The sequence below is a fragment of the Theobroma cacao genome, chromosome 6 (assembly GCF_053813885.1).
Source record: "Theobroma cacao isolate CCN51 chromosome 6, ASM5381388v1, whole genome shotgun sequence".
NCBI classification, from domain to species: domain Eukaryota; kingdom Viridiplantae; phylum Streptophyta; class Magnoliopsida; order Malvales; family Malvaceae; genus Theobroma; species Theobroma cacao.
The window spans coordinates 10,200,339-10,206,815 of NC_142644.1; the positions used below are offsets into that span (position 1 = coordinate 10,200,339).

The window sequence follows — 6,477 nt, forward strand, 5'->3', positions numbered from 1 at the left end:
AGTGTGCTCAATAAGTCTTTGATTAAAAGAGTAGCCGAGTTATCTTACTATATGGTGGAAGGCAACTTGCTCATGCGTGGAATGTGACTCAATATATAATGAAGGATTTTGTTTTTTCCTTTATTAGGGTCTCATCTTTGCATGCATAACATTTATTAAATTGCATAAAATAAATCTATCACATGCATACTACTTTGCATTGCATAGTATTTATTAAATTGCATAAAATAAATCTATCACATGCAAACTACTTTGGATGATTATGGACTTTAACTATATTAATTTCCTTGAGCCATCAAAGGAAACTAGCTTGGTCAAACCTAGGGGATTACATATAAGAATCTTCAAAATTTGCTTGTAATCTCCTTGCCCTTCTTGGCGCCTTGGATCTCCATTGTCAATTTTTCCAAAATTTAATTCCTAATCTATCCTAATTCTAATTACATTTGAATATAGAAACCTTGAATTAGATTCGAGGGGAGTAAGATAAGGAAAGAATTTTACAAATTGAGATAAAGAGATAAGGCAAGACACACAAGCCCTATTTCAAAAATACCAAGAATATACATTCAACCATAGCATAATCATATTGGGTTTAAGTCCATAATCATCCATATATATTCATCCATATGAATAAAATTTAAAGACATGTCTCATTCAAATTGTCAATCATATGAGGTACTTGAGATTAGCAATTTTCAACATTTGAATTTTGCCAATTTCAAATTTTCCGGTAACCATTTAATTCTATATATATGGAAACTGCTTTTATATATGGTAAGTATTACTAATGAAAATTAGTAATTTATCGATTCCTAATCTTCTTAGGATTAGAATTAAATTTTTATTACAAATTACAAATTAAAACATTTTTAATTTGTGCTCCTAAACATTTTACACAACCTATTATTAATATCATTTAATTAAAGATTGAATGTCTATTATTATTACCTAATCTTATTAGAAAATAACTTAGACAATTTAATCTTTAAATTTAATGTCAAATTAGAATTATCTTCTTGTAAGAAGTCAATTCAAAACAAAATTTGTCCATAAATATTTAGACTCCACTACTACTAGGAATCTAATTCCTAAATTAATGTTGTCTTAAATTATTTAAATTTTGATACCCTTAAATTAAGGAATCACATTCCATAATTTATTAAATAAATTATCAATATTTATAGAACATATTTCATATATATTAAATTGGCTAATGAAGATATTTTAACTTCCATAATTTTAGAAATCACATTTCTTTATTTGTGGATGTTAATGCATCATCTTTGACATCCTTAATTTTAGGAATCAGATTCCTTAAATTAAATATTACAAAGATCACCATAATTATGGAACTAATTCCATAACTTATCCTCAGCCAATTAACTAATTTAATTGATCATTTATTGGTGTAAAATTTCAACAAATTCTATGTCTTAACCAAGACAATGTCCTGCTTTAGACAGCAGCAAACATGTCCTAATTACGTGGCATTATGGTGGTCTATCTTTAGAAATTTAATTCCAATAAAATTTATCCTGATAGATAACTCATGGAACTCTTCCATAATATTTTTTTTAGGATTTTAGGAGATGTTTTTTGGTTGTCAAAAAAATTCAAATCCATGACTTTTATCTGTAGAGGCAGTTTCAGTTTTGTCTTTCTTTTGAAGCTATTTGGCAGCATAAAATCAGGAATTTAATTCCCAATTAAATTTTCCTTGATAGGAAAATTCTGGAACAATTCCATAGTAATTTTCCAGGATTTTAGGAAATGTTTTTGGCTATCAAAAAAAAAATTCAAAACCGTGGCTTGTTGCTGCAGAGGCAGCAACAGTTTTGACTCCACTATCTCAATTTTATGAAGGCTTAATTCTAGGGATTTAAATCCTCAAAATTCTTGGCAACAATTTGGATAATTTATGGAACCTTTCCATAAAAAAATTCTCAGCCAATTGGTGCAACTAATTGCACAAATTTAGGCCTTTCTTGGTTGCCAAGTCAAACAAAACGGTGACTGTCACTGCTGCAAACAGCAGCTGTTTCAGCCACGTTTTGGTAGCTTTACCTCCACCATTAGCCACACATAATCACCCATCTTAGAACATTTCCATTGTGTATTGATCCCTTAATTTTCCTGCATTTTGTGAAGCACTTAAACCTCACTTTTATGGCTGGAAAAGGACCAATACCATGGCTGGATAGAATCGAATTCTGCCATTTAAATCACACCATAATGTCACGAGATCAAATCTTTATTTGCTAAATTAATTTGTGCATCTCATGCACTTGTTAATCTGTAATATTTTAACATTAAAATGAGATTAATATTATGAAAAATAAATTTTAAAATTTACAATTAAAATCTATCTAGAAATCAAATTAACCAAAACAAATTGTAAAATTTTAAAACTTACTACTTTGTGTAGAACAAAACCTAAACACCTCATATTCATTTTCAACAAGGCATTAACAATAATTGACATAAAATGTGAACCAAGGAAGGCTCTGATACCACTGATGGGTTTAGCTATGGACGGCATGCTCAAAATACGTAGAGGAAAGAAAATTAAAACTTATAACTAAACAACCAAAATATGCCTCCACCCATGGATCACCTTAGTGATATTTAACACATAAAAGCACAAAATAAATTATTATTCAGAAAGTTACTGTCAAGCCCGACCTTATAAAATACTTTCCATGTCATTCATATGATTGACAATATGCTTGCATACTTGGAAAGCCCTGAAAGAAAAATCGTTAAAAGACGACAATGTACCAAATGGTACAATTAAGTTAATTTAAGTCTCGAACTAGATCAAATAGAGAATTTAAAATGAAATTAAGAATATTAAAGTCCCAGAATGGTTTAATATGGTGATTTGGAGTTCGAGAATCAATTTGAAGTCAAACTAGAATTTTTACTGTCCAGGGGCAAAATGGTCATTTGCCACCCAAGGACACAATGGGAATTTTTAGAAAAGAATTTTTTTAGCCCCATTTGACTTATTGGAGTATGATTTGAGTATTGGAGTATAATTTGAGGGTTTGGCAGTGAAAAAGTTTAATTCCAGTGATTTCTAGAGTGTAGGGGCAAAATCGTAATTTTGCCACTCGCGGATAAAATTTGAGATTTTGAGAAAATTTAGATCAAATTTGAAAAATTGGAGAATGGTATGAGTATAAGGGATGAAAAATATGTCTATGGGCAATTTTTCAATTTTTGGGGCAAAAATGTAATTTTTGACTTTTACGGGGGCAAAAGTGTAAATTTCAAAAATTACTCCACCAAGACTTTGGATAAGTCTGAGAATTTTACCTAAGCTATGGATATTTGGGACAAGTGTATGGTGAAAATTTGGAAACAAATGGATGGCTAGAATTTAAGGAATTAATAAAACATTAAAAAAAATGAATAAAATAATATTATATTATTTTAGCCTTTAAAAAGGTAAAAATTCCGGAATTCTCATCTTCTTCAGCTGTCCAAACCAGGGGAGAAAAGGGGAAAAAAAAAACAAGAATCCTACCTGAAAAATTTGGAGAAAATCAAGAGAAATCAAGAAATCAAGCATTAAAAAGGTAAATTTCATTGATTTTCCTTGTGATTTTCACTACCCATGCATTTTTTTCTCATTTCCATGCAAAATTAGAAAGTGGGTATGGACACCCATGCTGGCCAAACCTCCATGGATGAGTTTTGAGCTTGATTTTTGGTTGATTTTAATTGAATTAAGTGATTTTAGTTAAGTTATATTGAAATATAGCAAAAATAAGCTAGAAATATAATTTTCTCCCATTAAAACCCATTATGCTGAATTTTCTAGGGGAATATTGGCTGCTGATCTTGATGGTTATTTGAGGAATTATGATGAATAATGATGAATTATGAGCCTAGAAAAATAATGGATATTTTCGGAGCAAAAATACAAATTTTTACCCACTAGGGGTATTTTCGTAATTTGTTATCGGGACTGATAATTTGCACCACACTGAGGGACATTAAGTCAATTTGGGTGCAATTGAGGTGTAGAAACTGAAAAAAATTAATTTGGAGTTTAAACGGACGCGTATATCAATTTATCGGGTAAAAGACCGAAATAGGCTAACACCGCATTTAGGCAAAAATTTAGACATTTTTGCATTCCATATCAAGCATTAGTAGTCTAAATTAGTTTAATTTCAATTTAGTACCAATGTGGTGAATTTCTCGATTTTGTACTGTGTCAAGGTGGTGAGTCCTCTAATAAAGGCAAGGGAATTGCACCCGAGGACCAATAGTCTGAGTATTTCGAAAATCCTCACTCTAGACACGGTGAGTAACCTTACCATCATTTTAATTATCTAAAGTATGTTTTTATTCGGTTTTGGTGAATTTTATGAAAATGAGTTCAAATGGTAAATTTTTATGTTTTGTAAACAAAATGAGTTTAAATGAAAATATTTTATAAATTGTCTTGAAACGAAATAACGATTTTGCAAATAGAGAAATTGGAGACCACTAATATGTTGTAAATTTAAAATTGAATTAATGGCTTATGTTATTGTATTGGTATGACTGGCTGGGCTATGTTTTTTATGAATTGTATGAATTGCTTTATTTTACCCTTGCAAGCTGGGTAGTAATATATTAGCCCTGTCATGCTGTCAAAATTTTATTGTATGGTGGGTTTGACCTGCTGCAGTGGGCTGGATTCTGTGGACTAGCCTATTAGAGGGGCACGGAATCCTGTTATATTTTTACCTCGGTTGGAGAGGCGAGTAGGGTAACTCCTGAGGTATAACTTTTAGAGTTCACTTCACGCCAAACCACCTCGTGAAGGGGAACTCGGCCAACGTCAAGGAATGGCTATGTTTTCAAAATAAAAACATGACTTTCTAATAGCCTTGGCGGACTCAGTTGGGATAGCCCTCGGCCAAGGTATCCCAAATAACTGAGTATGATAATAATTTTTGGCATGAGCCAAGCTTTTTAAGAAATTCATAAGCCATACTGATTACTTGCTTTAAATAAATTGATTTCATTTGGTTGAAATAAGTTGAAAGATGATAAATTACAGTTTGATGAAATGTTTTAATAGTCTCCTTTTACTCGACTTTAGATATTTTGAGTGATGTTTGTTTACTCACTGGGATTTTATAATCTCACCACCCTCATTTCCACCCATTTCAGGTTCAGAATAGATTGTAGATAACTGATATCGGCAAGGATTACAGTTGAACTTGCCACATCCAAAGACTGTAGGTTCATTTCTTTTGATACTTTTGATCATTCGTGGGCCCACGTGTCACTGTAAATTAAATTCTATACTTTGGTTATCTGTATTACGGTATGTAAGAATTTATTTTGCTTTTACGCTATAAAAATTATTTATGCAGTGTTCTTAAAATATCGTTTTATGTGAAAATTGAATATTTTATTGAATATTTTTATTTTATTATAACAGTCATAATTCCATTTTAAACGAATGTTTTAGACATCCAAAATTATTTTTGATTAAGAAATATGTGTTTTCCACTTACATACTATATTTTTAGATGATTTTTGAGATTTTTGGGATAAATGTCAAAAATACCCCTGTGAGACAGAAATTATTATTTCATTTGTTTAAGTTGGAAACAGTTTAAAATCTTTTAAAATGTGGTATTTGGAAACAGCTACCCACAGGGGAAATGAGAAGCTGATATTAAAGCCTTGCGGGGTCTCGGTTGACATTCTGGGTAATGAATGTAAATTGAGACGTCACGGCGGTTGTCACGGGCTCGATGGGAGTTCCGGGTCGTGACAGTTACCTTACCAAGTAATTTCGTAATTACAATGGCACTTCCCGAAGCAATCCTGCAAACACCACAAGGAGCAAAAACCCTAGCCAATCAAGTGCTTGGCCTCCAACGGTAGCACACACGATTGCACTTAAACCTTCAACAAAGGAGGGAGTTTTTAACTATACTTTGTGCTAGCAAAGAGGACAACAATTGTCTTTTTCTTCTTTTTCACAATCTTAACTGAACCTCTCTCGAAAAATTGCTTCATAAGCAATTTTCTCTTTCACACAAAGGGAGTGGTGGCAAAGAAAGAAAACTTTTTTTCTTTTTTTGACAAAAAATAGGTTTTCTTCAATTGTGAAAAACTCTCATATGGAAAATAGTTAAAAGGCGACTTGTATAGTTAGGTTAAAAAAACTTCAATTTTGCAACTAAGCCCTTAATATTATAACACATTATAATATTGGACCCATTACTTAATTAAACTCTTTTAATTAAGTCCTTGGAAATTAAAATCAAAATTAATTCCCTTTATATTTTGCAATCAAGGCCTTATAATTATAACTATTTATAATTATGTATGGAACTTAATTAAACTCTTTTAATTAAGTTTATAGAAGTTAATTACTTAGCATGTGATTTAAATCTAACTTAAATCATCACTTTCCCAATTTAATTCAAATTCAATCATTGTTTGTGACCCATTAGG

General features: G+C 31.1%; 1 long non-coding RNA gene across 1 annotated transcript; it reads left to right on the forward strand.

Moving 5' to 3' along the window:
* Positions 1 to 3,493: 3,493 nt before the first annotated feature.
* On the forward strand, positions 3,494 to 5,328 carry LOC148762081 (uncharacterized). The gene is made up of 3 exons (XR_016026904.1): positions 3,494 to 3,584; positions 4,234 to 4,317; positions 5,176 to 5,328. It is a non-coding gene; the product is annotated as an uncharacterized LOC148762081 (long non-coding RNA).
* The last annotated feature ends 1,149 nt before the right edge of the window (positions 5,329 to 6,477 follow it).